At 45.5% G+C, this 18,125-nt stretch overlaps 1 protein-coding gene across 19 annotated transcripts in view; it reads right to left on the bottom strand.

The window, feature by feature from the left end:
* LOC110491178 (arginine-glutamic acid dipeptide repeats protein) overlaps window positions 1–18,125 on the bottom strand; it is a 323,796-nt gene that overhangs the window by 54,908 nt on the left and 250,763 nt on the right. The window lies entirely within an intron of this gene.

The raw sequence follows: 18,125 nt of genomic DNA, 5'->3' as shown, positions 1-18,125 counted from the left end.
TAAAACGCAACATGTAAAGTGTTGTTCCCGTGTTTCATGAGCTGAAATAAAAGATCCCAGAAATGTTCTATATGTACAAAAACTTATTTCTCTAAAATGTTGTGCACACATTTGTTTGCGTTCCTGTTAGTGAGCATTTCTGCTTTTCCAAGATAATCCATCCACCTGACAGGAGTGGCATATCAAGAAGCTGATTAAACACCACGATCATTACACAGGTGCACCTTGTGCTGGGGAAAATAAAAGGCCTCTCTAAAAATGTGCAGTTTTGTCCCACAACACAATGCCACAGATGTCTCAAGTTTTGAAGGAGAGTGCAATTGGCTGACTACAGGAATGTCCACCAGAGTATTGAATGTTAATTTCTCTACCATAAGCCGCTGACTTCAGGAATGTGCACGGGTGCTGTTGTCAGATAATTGAATGTTAATTTCTCCACCAGAATTTGGCAGTACGCCCAACTGGTCTCACAACAACTGACCACATGCAACCACGCCTGCCCAGGACCTCCACACCCTGCTTCTTCACCTGCGGGATCGTCTGAAACCAGCCAGTATTTCTGGGTAACAGTTCTAATGTTTAACCGATTAGAACAGATATTGTTGGCATGTTTCATCAATCTCAATTTTCAAAAACAATTCTGGAATCTTACAATCAGAAAACAGAGAACAATATTTTCATATGATGTTTTTACTATTTCTGCCGGTAATAAAGGCCTTTCTGATTGGCTGGGCTTGGCTCCGAATAGGGTGGGCCTATGCCCTAACAGGCTCAACCATGGCTACGCCCCTGCCCAGTCATGTGAAAGCCATAGATTAGAAACTAATACATTTTTCAATTGACTGATTTCCTTATATAAACTTTAACTCAGTAAAATAGTTGAAATTGTTGGGTTTATATTTTTGTTCAGTGTAGATGACTGAGTGGAGCCCTAGAGAGCCTCTGGTCGGTCAACTGAAAAACGTTAATAGGAGCCGGAGCCCAGTGGAATGGAGCCCTACTCTGACGCATGCTGCTGCAACCTGGCACGGCCCGGGTTCCTCCCCTGGCACGGCCCGGGTTCCTCCCCTGGCACGGCCCGGGTTCCTCCTCAGCTCCCTCTAGCCTGTTGTGATGTGAGGACAGCTAAAGCTGGTTTATTGGCTTCTCTAGCCTCCACATTACATGCATGTAGCTACACTGACCAATCCACAACCTTCACTGTTGTCATAACTTTCCAGCCACTGCCTGCCGTTAAAGCGACAGCCCTTTAAATATATTCCGGTATTTGGGGTCGACACACACAGGACAGGCTGGGAGCAAGAGGGAGGAAGGTAGGGACAATATGTGGAGAAATGTGTTGGCCACAGTAAAAGGAGACAAGTGAGAGGTAAAACCAGACATGGATTTTCTGCCAGTCATGTATGTGTTAGAATGCCAAGCTGTTTTCATGTACACCAGCGTTTCCCAAACTCGGTCCTGGGGACCCCAATGGGTACACGTTTTGGCTTATGTTGATTCAAATGATCAAAGCTTGATGACTAGTTGATTATTTGAATCGGCTGTAGTGTATCGTGAGCAAAAAACCAAAACGTGCACCCTTTGGAAAACCCTGATGAACACTAACCAGCGTTATGGAACCACAGAATGTTTACACACTCAGGTCTGCTCTGGTCGGGGAATGAAAGAGAATTTCACTGAAGTAGCTAACCGGAAATACTCGGTTGCAAAAATAAAAACGGGGCGATCTGTGACCATTCAGACAAAAATAAAAACTATTTTGCAACAAGTAAGCTACAACGTACAATGATGCAAGAGCTGCAGTGAATTACGACACACTTTCATATACTGTGTAATAACCTGGCCGCTCCGGTGAACACTGTGTAATAACCTGGCCGCTCCGGTGAACACTGTGTAATAACCTGGCCGCTCCGGTGAACACTGTGTAATAACCTGGCCTCTCCGGGGGACACTGTAATAACCTGGCCGCTCCGGGGGACACTAATAACCTGGCCGCTCCGGGGGACACTGTAATAACCTGGCCGCTCCGGGGGACACTGTAATAACCTGGCCGCTCCGGTGAACACTGTAATAACCTGGCCGCTCCGGTGAACACTGTGTAATAACCTGGCCGCTCCGGTGAACACTGTGTAATAACCTGGCCGCTCCGGGGGACACTGTAATAACCTGGCCGCTCCGGGGGACACTGTAATAACCTGGCCGCTCCGGGGGACACTGTAATAACCTGGCCGCTCCGGGGGACACTGTAATAACCTGGCCGCTCCGGTGGACACTGTAATAACCTGGCCGCTCCGGTGGACACTGTGTAACAACCTGGCCGCTCCGGTGAACACTGTGTAACAACCTGGCCGCTCCGGTGAACACTGTAATAACCTGGCTGCTCCGGTGAACACTGTGTAATAACCTGGCCGCTCCGGTGAACACTGTAATAACCTGGCCGCTCCGGTGAACACTGTGTAATAAATAACCTGGCCGCTCCGGTGAACACTGTGTAATAACCTGGCCGCTCCGGGGGACACTGTGTAATAAATAACCTGGCCGCTCCGGGGGACACTGTGTAATAACCTGGCCGCTCCGGTGAACACTGTAATAACCTGGCCGCTCCGGTGAACACTGTGTAATAACCTGGCCGCTCCGGGGGACACTGTAATAACCTGGCCGCTCCGGGGGACACTGTAATAACCTGGCCGCTCCGGGGGACACTAATAACCTGGCCGCTCCGGGGGACACTGTAATAACCTGGCCGCTCCGGTGGACACTGTAATAACCTGGCCGCTCCGGTGGACACTGTGTAACAACCTGGCAGCTCCGGTGAACACTGTGTAACAACCTGGCCGCTCCGGTGAACACTGTAATAACCTGGCCGCTCCGGTGAACACTGTGTAATAAATAACCTGGCCGCTCCGGTGAACACTGTGTAATAACCTGGCCGCTCCGGGGGACACTGTGTAATAAATAACCTGGCCGCTCCGGGGGACACTGTGTAATAAATAACCTGGCCGCTCCGGGGGACACTGTGTAATAACCTGGCCGCTCCGGTGAACACTGTGTAATAACCTGAACTGAATGTTCTGGTGAACACTGTAATAACCTCAATGATCTGGTGAACAGTAATAACCTCAACGTTCTGGTGAACACTAATAACCTCAAAGTTCTGGTGAACACTAATAACCTCAACGTTCTGGTGAACACTAATAACCTCAACGTTCTGGTGAACACTAATAACCTCAACGTTCTGGTGAACACTAATAACCTCAACGTTCTGGTGAACACGAATAACCTCAACGTTCTGGTGAACACTAATAACCTCAACGTTCTGGTGAACACTAATAACCTCAACGTTCTGGTGAACACTAATAACCTCAACGTTCTGGTGAACACTAATAACCTCAACGCTCTGGTGAACACTGTAATAACCTGGCCGCTCCGGTGAACACTGTGTAATAACCTGGCCGCTCTAGTGAACACTGTAATAAACTGAACTGAATGTTCTAGCGAACACTGTAATAAACTGAACTGAATGTTCTAGCGAACACTGTAATAAACTGAACGTTCTGGTGAACACTAATAAACTGAACTGAACGTTCTGGTGAACACTGTAATAACCTCAATGCTCTGGTGAACAGTAATAACCTCAACGCTCTGGTGAACACTGTAATAACCTCAACGCTCTGGTGAACACTAATAACCTCAACGCTCTGGTGAACACTGTAATAACCTCAACGCTCTGGTGAACACTGTAATAACCTCAACGCTCTGGTGAACACTGTAATAACCTCAACGCTCTGGTGAACACTAATAACCTCAACGCTCTGGTGAACACTGTAATAACCTCAACGCTCTGGTGAACACTAATAACCTCAAAGCTCTGGTGAACACTGTAATAACCTCAACGCTCTGGTGAACACTAATAACCTCAATACTCTGGTGAACACTAATAACCTCAACGATCTGGTGAACACTAATAACCTCAACGCTCTGGTGAACACTAATAACCTCAACGTTCTGGTGAACATTAATAACCTCAACGCTCTGGTGAACAGTAATAACCTCAACGCTCTGGTGAACACTAATAACCTCAACGTTCTGGTGAACACTAATAACCTCAACGCTCTGGTGAACACTAATAACCTCAACGTTCTGGTGAACACTAATAACCTCAACGTTCTGGTGAACACTGTAATAACCTCAACGCTCTGGTGAACACTGTAATAACCTCAACGTTCTGGTGAACACTGTAATAACCTCACCGCTCTGGTGAACACTGTAATAACCTCACCGCTCTGGTGAACACTGTAATAACCTCAACGTTCTGGTGAACACTAATAACCTCAACGTTCTGGTGAACACTAATAACCTCAACGCTCTGGTGAACACTAATAAGCTCAACGCTCTGGTGAACACTAATAACCTCAACGCTCTGGTGAACACTAATAAGCTCAACGCTCTGGTGAACACTAATAACCTCAACGCTCTGGTGAACACTGTAATAACCTCAACGCTCTGGTGAACACTAATAACCTCAACGCTCTGGTGAACACTGTAATAACCTCAACGCTCTGGTGAACACTAATAAGCTCCACGCTCTGGTGAACACTGTAATAACCTCAATGCTCTGGTGAACACTAATAACCTCAACGCTCTGGTGAACACTGTAATAACCTCAACGCTCTGGTGAACACTAATAAGCTCAACGCTCTGGTGAACACTGTAATAACCTCAATGCTCTGGTGAACACCGTAATAGCCTGAACTGAACGCTCCACTTTTAACAAAGCAAGTATTTTATAACAGGCCTTTAAATGATTATATTCACTGCTAAAACAGACTACTTTGACCGCCAAGATATGTTTAAAACAAATTGTGGACCTCAAACGCTTTTGAAGGTGTTTCACGGAATGGAAAAAGGTCAGAACCACTGCCTTATAGGACATGCCATCCGAGTAAAACATAACAATTACAAAATCTAGCAAATTAATTACAAGCTCTTTTTTTTCCTCCCTGTCAGTAGCTAACCTACCACAGACAATACTCCTTATCGGAGAGTAGAGGAGGACGGCTTTAATGTTCTGTGGAAGCCTGTAACATCTATCGGAGATGGAGCTCGACTGTCCAGCTAGATGATTAGCGTTATGAGTGTGGAAGTGAAGTGAGGCAGTTGATTAGCCAGCAGATGGAGCCAGCTACAACAGGAGAGAGAGAAACATTCCTGTCCTCTGTGTGTGTGTGTGTGTGTGTGTGTGTGACCCCCCCCAGAACCTCCTCTATACTCAGGTACACTCTGGATATACTCAAACACAACCTGATAGATGAGAGAGATAACCATGTTAAATCAATATGGTCTGATAAATGATAGATCCATTTTCACTATTTCAGCTAAATTTGCTCCAAAAAATGTGATTTTGTAAATGAGACATGTAATGGGCAAAAATACAAAATAAATAGTTTAAAAAAAAAAATACTTTTATACATTGTGTCTTCTAGGGCTGACTCCATTTAGTCACCGGGACAACAGACTTGTCCTGGCGACTAAAATAATTTTATACATTGTGTCTTCTAGGGCTGACTCCATTTAGTTGCCGGGACAACAGACTTGTCCTGGCGACTAAAATAATTTTATACATTGTGTCTTCTAGGGCTGACTCCATTTAGTTGCCGGGACAACAGACTTGTCCTGGCGACTAAAATTATTTTATACATTGTGTCTTCTAGGGCTGACTCCATTTAGTCACCGGGACAACAGACTTGTCCTGGCGACTAAAATAATTTTATACATTGTGTCTTCTAGGGCTGACTCCATTTAGTTGCCGGGACAACAGACTTGTCCTGGCGACTAAAATAATTTTATACATTGTGTCTTCTAGGGCTGACTCCATTTAGTTGCCGGGACAACAGACTTGTCCTGGCGACTAAAATAATTTTATACATTGTGTCTTCTAGGGCTGACTCCATTTAGTCACCGGGACAACAGACTTGTCCTGGCGACTAAAATAATTTTATACATTGTGTCTTCTAGGGCTGACTCCATTTAGTCGCCGGGACAACAGACGGGGGCTGTTGGTCGGCCTCTGACAGTACGACCTCTGACAGTACGACCTCTGACAGTACGACCTCTGACAGTACGACCTCTGACAGTACGACCTCTGACCAGTCAAATGTTTGGACACCTACTCATTGGAAGGGTTTATTTATTTTACTATTTACAATTATTTATTGTAAATATATATATATCTTTTTTCATATAACACTTTTTTTTGGGTGGGGTTACTACATGATTCCATATGTGTTATTTCATAGTTTTGATGTCTTCACTATTATTCTACAATGTAGAAAATTGTAAAAATAAAATAAATAAAAACCTTTGAATGAGTAGGTGTGTCCAAACATTAGACTTTTTTTTATGCGTATGGAAAATGTCTGAGACTTTTTTTATTTAAGCTCATGAAAACAACACATTACATGTTGCATTTTTATATTTTTGTTCAGTGTATATACAACCCCATACCAGGTGAGGACACCCCATAGAGATACTACTATATAATGCATAAACATACAGTACCAGTCAAAAGTTTGGATACAACAACTGGATCGAAGGGTTTTTCTTTATTTAATTTTCTACATTGTACAACAATAGAAAGAAACCTTTCCAATGAGTAGGTTTTGGCCTGATTACACATAGAAGTAGGTCTATAGACTACCTGATTACACATAGAAGTAGGTCTATAGACTACCTGATTACACATAGAAGTAGGTCTATAGACTACCTGATTACACATAGAAGTAGGTCTATAGACTACCTGATTACACATTGAAGTAGGTCTATAGACTACCTGATTACACATTGAAGTAGGTCTATAGGCTACCTGATTACACATAGAAGTAGGTCTATAGACTACCTGATTACACATAGAAGTAGGTCTATAGACTACCTGATTACACATTGAAGTAGGTCTATAGACTACCTGATTACACATTGAAGTAGGTCTATAGGCTACCTGATTACACATAGAAGTAGGTCTATAGACTACCTGATTACACATAGAAGTAGGTCTATAGACTACCTGATTACACATTGAAGTAGGTCTATAGACTACCTGATTACACATAGAAGTAGGTCTATAGACTACCTGATTACACATAGAAGTAGGTCTATAGACTACCTGATTACACATTGAAGTAGGTCTATAGACTACCTGATTACACATATAAGTAGGTCTATAGACTACCTGATTACACATAGAAGTAGGTCTATAGACTACCTGATTACACATAGAAGTAGACCTATAGACTACCTGATTACACATAGAAGTAGACCTATAGGCTACCTGGCCTGATTACACATTGAAGTAGACCTATAGGCTACCTGGCCTGATTACACATAGAAGTAGGTCTATAGACTACCTGATTACACATATAAGTAGGTCTATAGACTACCTGATTACACATAGAAGTAGGTCTATAGACTACCTGATTACACATAGAAGTAGGTCTATAGACTACCTGATTACACATAGAAGTAGACCTATAGACTACCTGATTACACATAGAAGTAGACCTATAGGCTACCTGGCCTGATTACACATTGAAGTAGACCTATAGGCTACCTGGCCTGATTACACATAGAAGTAGGTCTATAGACTACCTGATTACACATAGAAGTAGGTCTATAGACTACCTGCTGACACATAGATGTAGGTCTATAGGCTACCTGATTACACATAGAAGTAGGTCTATAGACTACCTGATTACACATAGAAGTAGGTCTATAGACTACCTGGCCTGATTACACATAGAAGTAGGTCTATAGACTTCCTGATTACACATATAAGTAGGTCTATAGACTACCTGATTACACATAGAAGTAGGTCTATAGACTACCTGATTACACATAGAAGTAGGTCTATAGACTACCTGCTTACACATAGAAGTAGGTCTATAGACTACCTGATTACACATAGAAGTAGGTCTATAGACTACCTGATTACACATAGAAGTAGGTCTATAGACTACCTGATTACACATAGAAGTAGGTCTATAGACTACCTGATTACACATAGAAGTAGGTCTATAGACTACCTGATTACACATAGAAGTAGGTCTATAGACTACCTGATTACACATAGAAGTAGACCTATAGGCTACCTGGCCTGATTACACATTGAAGTAGACCTATAGGCTACCTGGCCTGATTACACATTGAAGTAGCCCTATAGGCTACCTGGCCTGATTACACATTGAAGTAGCCCTATAGGCTACCTGGCCTTATTACACATTGAAGTAGGTCTATAGACTACCTGGCCTGATTACACATTGACGTAGGTCTATAGACTACCTGGCCTGATTACACATAGAAGTAGGTCTATAGACTACCTGGCCTGATTACACATTGAAGTAGGTCTATAGACTACCTGGCCTGATTACACATAGAAGTAGGTCTATAGACTACCTGATTACACATAGAAGTAGGTCTATAGACTACCTGATTACACATAGAAGTAGACCTATAGACTACCTGGCCTGATTACACATTGAAGTAGGTCTATAGGCTACCTGGCCTGATTACACATAGAAGTAGGTCTATAGGCTACCTGGCCTGATTACACATAGAAGTAGGTCTATAGACTACCTGGCCTGATTACACATTGAAGTAGGTCTATAGGCTACCTGGCCTGCGTGAAAATGGAGGCATATAAATATGCCCATTTGGGGATCTGATAGTATTTCTGATTGGCTTAACTTCCCACCACTAATGAGCAGTGGAGCTTTTCAAAGTCATGTTTTCTTCATCTCAAACAGCAAGCAAACAAAGTCTGTTTTTACATCACATTGAGAATGACAATAGTTCCTCAATGTATTAGAAAAATCTTTCCATCTCTCTCTCCCCCTGTCGATAACCACTCAGCGTGAAAAGGGGGAAAATGTTGTGGTCTGATCCAGTTGAAACGTCATAAAATAGACCTACTTAATTGCTTCTTATCTATTGCTCAAATAGCCTACAGCTGTGTCTGTCCATTTCCTAGCACAGGAAATGCTGAAGGCCCAGAATATTTTATACAATGTTGTAAGTTTGCTAGTGAGAGCTTTGAGCCAGACCCAAGTTAAGAGTTGATACAATGTTTTAAGTTCGTTGCAGACAGGCCATGCATAGCCAAATGTGATTTATAGGATTTAAACATTTTTATCAGGATATTTTAACCTGCAGGATATAATGTTTTTGTTTGTTGGCTTTATTGATTTTCTTTCTTTTTTTTTTACATAGATATTAATGGCAATAAAAGTTGCTTTTTAGGTTTGTATTATTTTCATTTAGATATAATTATAAATTGAGATACAAAGACATCTTTTAAATGAAATTTAACTGTTCCAGGAAAAATGTGCAAAATGAAAACCATAAACTGGCACGGAGATTGGTAGAAATGGCCAGATAAATGGTCATTCACGCACGAGAAAGGTTGCAGACTCCTCGTGTAGCTTATTGTCGGCAACTTCAGGAGAGTAACGGCAGAATCTGAGAACGCCAGCAGGAGGAAGACGGTCAGTGATGTAAAGCGGTATCAGGGACGTAAAGCGGCGTCAGTGACGTAAAGCGGCGTCAGTGACGTAAAGCGGCGTCAGTGACGTAAAGCGGCGTCAGTGACGTAAAGCGGCGTCAGTGACGTAAAGCGGCGTCAGTGACGTAAAGCGGTATCAGTGACGTAAAGCGGTATCAGTGACGTAAAGCGGTGTCAGTGACGTAAAGCGGCGTCAGTGACGTAAAGCGGCGTCAGTGACGTAAAGCGGTATCAGTGACGTAAAGCGGTGTCAGTGACGTAAAGCGGCGTCAGTGACGTAAAGCGGTGTCAGTGACGTAAATGACGTAAAGCGGTATCAGTGACGTAAAGCGGTGTCAGTGACATAAAGCGGTGTCAGTGACGTAAAGCGGTATCAGTGACGTAAATGACGTAAAGCGGTATCAGTGACGTAAAGCGGTATCAGTGACGTAAAGCGGTATCAGTGACGTAAAGCGGTATCAGTGACGTAAAGCGGTGTCAGTGACGTAAAACGGTGTCAGTGACGTAAAGCGGCATCAGTGATGTAAAGCGGCGTCAGTGATGTAAAGCGGTATCAGTGACGTAAAGCGGTGTCAGTGACGTAAAGCGGTATCAGTGACGTAAAGCGGTGTCAGTGACGTAAAGCGGTATCAGTGACGTAAAGCGGTATCAGTGACGTAAAGCGGTATCAGTGACGTAAAGCGGTATCAGTGACGTAAAGCGGTATCAGTGATGTAAAGCGGCGTCAGTGATGTAAAGCGGCGTCAGTGACGTAAAGCGGTGTCAGTGACGTAAAGCGGTATCAGTGACGTAAAGCGGTATCAGTGACGTAAAGCGGTGTCAGTGACGTAAAGCGGTGTCAGTGACGTAAAGCGGCGTCAGTGATGTAAAGCGGCGTCAGTGATGTAAAGCGGTGTCAGTGACGTAAAGCGGTATCAGTGACGTAAAGCGGTATCAGTGACGTAAAGCGGCATCAGTGACGTAAAGCGGCATCAGTGACGTAAAGCGGTGTCAGTGACGTAAAGCGGCGTCAGTGACGTAAAGCGGTATCAGTGACGTAAAGCGGTGTCAGTGACGTAAAGCGGTGTCAGTGACGTAAAGCGGTATCAGTGACGTAAAGCGGTATCAGTGACGTAAAGCGGTGTCAGTGACGTAAAGCGGTGTCAGTGACGTAAAGCGGTATCAGTGACGTAAAGCGGTATCAGTGACGTAAAGCGGTATCAGTGACGTAAAGCGGTATCAGTGACGTAAAGCGGTATCAGTGACGTAAAGCGGTATCAGTGACGTAAAGCGGTATCAGTGACGTAAAGCGGTATCAGTGACGTAAAGCGGTATCAGTGACGTAAAGCGGTGTCAGTGACGTAAAGCGGTATCAGTGACGTAAAGCGGTATCAGTGACGTAAAGCGGTGTCAGTGACGTAAAGCGGTGTCAGTGACGTAAAGCGGTATCAGTGATGTAAAGCGGCGTCAGTGATGTAAAGCGGCGTCAGTGATGTAAAGCGGTATCAGTGACGTAAAGCGGTATCAGTGACGTAAAGCGGTGTCAGTGACGTAAAGCGGTGTCAGTGACGTAAAGCGGTGTCAGTGACGTAAAGCGGTATCAGTGATGTAAAGCGGCGTCAGTGATGTAAAGCGGCGTCAGTGATGTAAAGCGGCGTCAGTGATGTAAAGCGGTATCAGTGACGTAAAGCGGTATCAGTGACGTAAAGCGGTATCAGTGACGTAAAGCGGTATCAGTGACGTAAAGCGGTGTCAGTGACGTAAAGCGGCGTCAGTGATGTAAAGCGGTACTTCATTTCCTGGGGTGTATGGGCTCTGGCCCTGCTTGTGACTAACCTCAACGAGGCAACGGTAAACATGTCGTCCCCCACAAATGATGCAGCGCCCCCCTTGGGCCAATTCAGATATTGCTTGTGACTAATACATTTAAATTAATTGCCATCCCGCCTTGTGCCGGATCAGTGTCATTTTGTAAACACCCGGTCTCTATTGCAAGACGTATCACTAACAGAAGCTTTGTTAAAATCGCCCCAATGCGGTCTTGAGAAATCTCGTGTGACTAACATACAGACCCAGAGTCCCCTCCACAATTTCATGGTGGTGGGGTGGGGACGACGACGACGACGACAATTAACACTCATCACTACACAGCAGCAGCCACTCCCCCCAGTCCCAATCATATCACCCAATTATCTCATCCCCACTAATGTTCTGTTCACACAGCCTGGCTGTCTGGAGATGTATTGCTCAGTTGGCTGAGCTGCTCAGTTGGCTGAGCTGTTCAGACGGCTGACTGTACTGCACACACTCCTCCTCCTCCCACTTCACTCCTCTAATCCTCCCTGCCCTACTCCTTCACTCCTTCCTTTCCGTCTCTCTGCCTCCCCCCCCCCTACATGCCGGCTCCGGTTAAAAGCTCCATTTCAGCTGCCGCCTGGGCTCTCCGCTCTCGTCCTCCCTTCATTCCATCTCTCCTGCCTCTCCAGCCCCGGCTAATAAATCATACACCAATCTGCTCCACCAATCGCTTTGCTCCGCTCTGCTTGGCCCTGCTCCCTCCCCCCTCAACTCTTCTCTCTCTCTCTCTCTCTCTTCCTCTGCTCCCTCCCTCCCTCCCTCGCCGCCCCTGCTCCCATTGCTCCAGACCGCTGTTGCCTGGCAACGCAGCAGGGGAGGGAGGAGGGGCCGAGCTGAGTGAGCCAAAGAGAGAGCAAGAGAAAAGAGAAGGAGAGAAGAGAGGGGGAGGATAGGGGAGGCGGAGGCAGGGTGGGAAGCAGACTAGCTACCAAATCACCAGCCGGCTGTGTGTGCTGAAACAACAGGGTTCTCTCTCTGTCAGTGTTCCAAGAGAGAGGCTGGCGCTTTCACCCAGTCTCCCCTCCCTCCGCTGAATTTAACAGTACTCTATTGTGTGGCATTAGAGGAGAGGAGCGATAGAAAGGGAGGAGGAGAGGGAGAGCAAACAGCTAAAAAGGTCACTGTGATGTGTTAGTACTTCCTGCTTCAGAGCTGATTGTTATGAAGCTATGAAACGGGTGAAGATCATGCTGGTTATACACACACGCACACACAGAGGACACACTAACACAGAGGACACACTAACACACACAGAGGACACACTAACACACACACACACACACACACACACACACACACACACACACACACAGGGGAGACACACACATGCAGACAGAGGACACACACACACAGAAAGGACACACACACACACACACACACAGAGAGGACACACACACAGAGAGGACACACACACACAGAGAGGACACACACACACACAGAGGACACACACACACACAGAGAGGACACACACACACACAGAGAGGACACACACACACACAGAGAGGACACACACACAAAGAGAGGACACATACACACACACACAGACAGAGGACACACACACACACACACACACAGACAGAGGACACACACACACACACACACACACACACAGAGGACACACACACACACACACACACACACGACAGAGGAAACACACACAGAGGATATACACACACATCCTCTCCATGGTGTCAAGACACCCCACATCCTCTCCATGGAGACAAGACACCCCACATCCTCTCCATGGTGACAAGACACCCCACATCCTCTCCATGGTGACAAGACACCCCACATCCTCTCCATGGTGACAAGACACCCCACATCCTCTCCATGGTGACAAGACAACCCACATCCTCTCCATGGTGACAAGACAACCCACATCCTCTCCATGGTAACACAAGACAGCCCACACCCTCTCCATGGTGACACAAGACACCCCGCATCCTCTCCATGGTAACACAAGACACCCCACATCCTCTCCATGGTGACAAGACACCCCACATCCTCTCCATGGTGACACAAGACAACCCACATCCTCTCCATGGTAACACAAGACAGCCCACACCCTCTCCATGGTGACACAAGACACCCCACATCCTCTCCATGGTAACACAAGACACCCCACATCCTCTCCATGGTGACACAAGACACCCCACATCCTCTCCATGGTGACACAAGACACCCCACATCCTCTCCATGGTGACACAAGACACCCCACAGCGTCTCCATGGTGACACAAGACACCCCACATCCTCTCCATGGTGACAAGACACCCCACATCCTCTCCATGGTGACAAGACACCCCACATCCTCTCCATGGTGACAAGACACCCCACATCCTCTCCATAGTAACACAAGACACCCCACATCCTCTCCATGGTGACAAGACACCCCACATCCTCTCCATGGTAACAAGACACCCCACATCCTCTCCATGGTAACAAGACACCCCACATCCTCTCCATGGTGACAAGACACCCCACATCCTCTCCATGGTGACACAAGACACCCCACATCCTCTCCATGGTGACACAATACACCCCACATCCTCTCCATGGTGACAAGACACCCCACATCCTCTCCATGGTGACAAGACACCCCACATCCTCTCCATGGTGACAAGACACCCCACATCCTCTCCATGGTGACAAGACACCCCACATCCTCTCCATAGTAACACAAGACACCCCACATCCTCTCCATGGTGACAAGACACCCCACATCCTCTCCATGGTAACAAAAGACACCCCACACCTCTCCATGGTAACAAGACACCCCACATCCTCTCCATGGTGACACAAGACACCCCACATCCTCTCCATGGTGACAAGACACCCCACATCCTTTCCATGGTAACACAAGACACCCCACATCCTCTCCATGGTAACACAAGACACCCCACATCCTCTCCATGGTGGCAAGACACCCCACATCCTCTCCATGGTGACAAGACACCCCACATCCTCTCCATGGTGACACAATACACCCCACATCCTCTCCATGGTGACACAAGACACCCCAAATCCTCTCCATGGTGACAAGACACCCCACATCCTCTCCATGGTGACACAAGACACCCCACATCCTCTCCATGGTGACAAGACAACCCACATCCTCTCCATGGTGACAAGACAACCCACATCCTCTCCATGGTGACAAGACAACCCACATCCTCTACATGGTGACAAGACAACCCACATCCTCTCCATGGTAACACAAGACAGCCCACACCCTCTCCATGGTGAAAAGACACCCCACATCTTCTCCATGGTGACACAAGACACCCCACATCCTCTCCATGGTGACAAGACACCCCACATCCTCTCCATGGTGACAAGACACCCCACATCCTCTCCATGGTGACAAGACACCCCACATCCTCTCCATGGTGACAAGACACCCCACATCGTCTTTGTAGATTTTACATGTTGAAACAAGAACCTCAGCTATGCTACAAACATTTCACCGTAGAGAGAAACAAGATATTCCAACAGAACGTTAGCATTGTTCAGTATACTTGCAGACACTACTAGTTTAGCTAATAGTGTATTTCTTACTCCTTCTATAGAAGCCAGTTACTTGTCAGGAAGGAATGTCAGTTCCTGACAACAGTTACTACTGATCAAAAATCAGTTACTACTGATCAAAAATATAACATTCCTTCCTGACAACAGTTACTATACCGATCAAAAATATAACATTCCTTCCTGACAACAGTTACTATACCGATCAAAAATATAACATTCCTTCCTGACAACAGTTACTATACCGATCAAAAATATAACATTCCTTCCTGACAACAGTTACTATACCGATCAAAAATATAACATTCCTTCCTGACAACAGTTACTATACCGATCAAAAATATAACATTCCTTCCTGACAACAGTTACTATACCGATCAAAAATATAACATTCCTTCCTGACAACAGTTACTATACCGATCAAAAATATAACATTCCTTCCTGACAACAGTTACTATACCGATCAAAAATATAACATTCCTTCCTGACAACAGTTACTATACCGATCAAAAATATAACAAATCAACGTAAATGCAAGATAAAACTATTTCAAAGATTTTACTTAGTTACAGTTTACAAGGAAATCAGTCAATTTAAATATTCATTAAGCCCTAATTTATGGATTTCCCATGACTGGGAATACAGATACGTATCTGTTGATCACAGATAGCAAAGCAAAAAGAAGTAGGGGCTGTGGATCAGAAAACCAGTCAGTATCTGGTGTGACCCCAATTTGCCTCACGCAGCGCGACACATTTCCTTCACATAGAGTGGATCAGATTGTGGCCTGTGGAATCTTGTCCCTCTCCTCATCAATGGCTGTGTGAAATTGCTGGATATTGGCGGGAACTGGAACACGCTGAAGTACACGTAGATACATGTCTGGTGAGGATGCAGGCCATGGAAGAACATGTTCAGCTTCCAGGAATTGTGTACAGATCCTTACGACATGGGGCCGTGCATTATCATGCTGATAAGCGAGGTGATGGCGGTGGATGAATGACACGACAATGTGCGTCAAGACCTCATCACGGTATCTGTGTATTCAAATTGCCGTCGATAAAATGCAATTGTGTTCGTTGTCTGTAGCCTCTACCTGCCCATACCATAACCCGACAGCCACCACGGGGCACTCTGTTCACAACGTTGTCATCAGCAAACTACTCGCCCCACACAATGACATACACTTTAGTGGTGCACGGGTCACATGTTTGTTCACCCGCAATTGCTAACAAACCCATCCGCAACCGGCCGACTACATGTTGATAAAGTGAAAACCTGGAGGCCCGTACCCAACCCTTAACACGGTAATATAGAAACTGCACAGTAGGCTACAGTCAAAGATGGCAGAACGATTCTTTGACAGGGTGCAGGACTATCTTCCTGATTTTTAGATGTGTTTCTGCTTGTAATTCCCGACATTTTGGTAGGCTATTTGTTTGTCAACAGAAATATAATTAGATCCATGCAGCTTCTCTTCTGTCACTATATGTTGCCCTAGAAGACTAAACGAACCATTGCTCAACAGAATAAGGTCATAAATGGATAGAATGAATGATGTCATAAACGGATAGAATGAATGATGTCATAAACAGATAGAATGAATGATGTCATAAATGGATAGACTGAATGATGTCATAAACAGATAGAATGAATGATGTCATAAATGGATAGAATGAATGCTTCAATCTAGTTGACATCTGTGAAGTTCTCTGTCAACTTTCGTGGAGCAAAGATGTCAGAGACTGGCAAGAAAGTACAATAAAGGAAAAAAATGGAAAGATTCTGTGCAAAATATCCAAACGACATCAGTTTTACATTTAACCTTTATTTAGCTAGGCATGGTTAAGAACAAATTCTTATTTGCAATGATGGCCTACCCCGGCCAAACCATAACCCGGACGACGCTGTAGTAGTAGTGGTGGTGGTGGTAATAGTAGTGGTAGAGGTAGTGGTAGTAGTGGTGGTGGTAATAGTAGTGGTAGTGGTAGAGGTGGTGGTAGTGGTACAGATGGTGGTAGTGGTAGTAGTAGTGGTAGTAGTAGTAGTAGTGGTGGTAGTAGTAGTGGTGGTGGTAGTGGTAGTAGTAGTGGTAGTAGTGGTGGAGGTAGTAGTAGTGGTGGTAGTAGTAGTAGTAGTGGTGGTAGTAGTGGTAGTAGTAGTGGTGGTAGTAGTGGTAGTAGTAGTGGTAGTAGTAGTGGTGGTAGTAGTGGTAGTAGTGGTGGTAGTAGTAGTGGTGGTAGTAGTGGTAGTAGTGGTGGTAGTAGTAGTGGTGGTAGTGGTACTAGTGGTAGTAGTGGTGGTAGTAGTAGTAGTAGTGGTGGTGGTAGTAGTAGTAGTAGTAGTGGTGGTAGTAGTAGTGGTGGTAGTGGTAGTAGTAGTGGTAGTGGTAGTAGTAGTGGTGATGGAGGTGGTAGGAGTGGTGGTGGAGGTAGTAGTGGTGGTAGTTGTGATGGTGGTAGTAGTGGTGGTGGTGGTTGTAGTGGTGGTGGTGGTTGTAGTAGTAGTAGTGGTGGTGGTGGTAGTAGTAGTAGTAGTAGTAGTAGTAGTAGTAGTAGTAATGGTGGTGGTGGTGGTGGTGGTTGTAGTAGTAGTGGTGGTGGTGGTGGTAGTAGTAGTAGTGGTGGTGGTGGTTGTAGTAGTAGTGGTGATGGTGGTAGTAGTAGTAGTAGTGGTGGTAGTGGTAGTGGTGGTTGTAGTAGTAGTGGTGGTGGTGGTAGTAGTGGTGGTGGTGGTAGTAGTGGTGGTGGTGGTAGTAGTGGTGGTGGTGGTAGTGGTAGTAGTAGTGGTGGTAGGAGTGGTAGTAGTAGTGGTGGTGGTAGTGGTAGTAGTAGTGGTGGTGGTAGTGGTAGTGGTGGTAGTAGTAGTAGGAGTGGTGGTAGTAGTGGTGGTAGTTTGGTGGTAGTAGTGATGGTGGTAGTAGTGGTGGTAGTAGTAGTGATTGTAGTAGTGGTGGTGGAGGTAATAGTAGTGGTGGTGGTAGTGGCGGGAGTGGTGGTGGCGGTAGTAGTCGTGGTAGTAGTTCTAGTGGTGGTAGTAGTAGTTGTGGTGGTGGTAGTTTTGGTGGTGGTGGAAGTTGAGGTGGTGGTGGTAGTAGTTTTGGTGGTGGCGGTAGTAGTGGTGGTAGTAGTGGAAGTTGAGGTGGTGGTGGTAGTAGTTTTGGTGGTGGTGGTGGATGTAGTAGTTGTTGTGGTGATAGATGTGGTGGTGGTAGT

The sequence above is a fragment of the Oncorhynchus mykiss genome, chromosome 16 (assembly GCF_057628025.1).
Source record: "Oncorhynchus mykiss isolate SJ-2025 chromosome 16, ASM5762802v1, whole genome shotgun sequence".
NCBI classification, from domain to species: Eukaryota; Metazoa; Chordata; class Actinopteri; order Salmoniformes; family Salmonidae; genus Oncorhynchus; species Oncorhynchus mykiss.
Note: the sequence above shows the minus strand (reverse complement) of the source record. Positions and strands in the feature narration are given on the sequence as shown.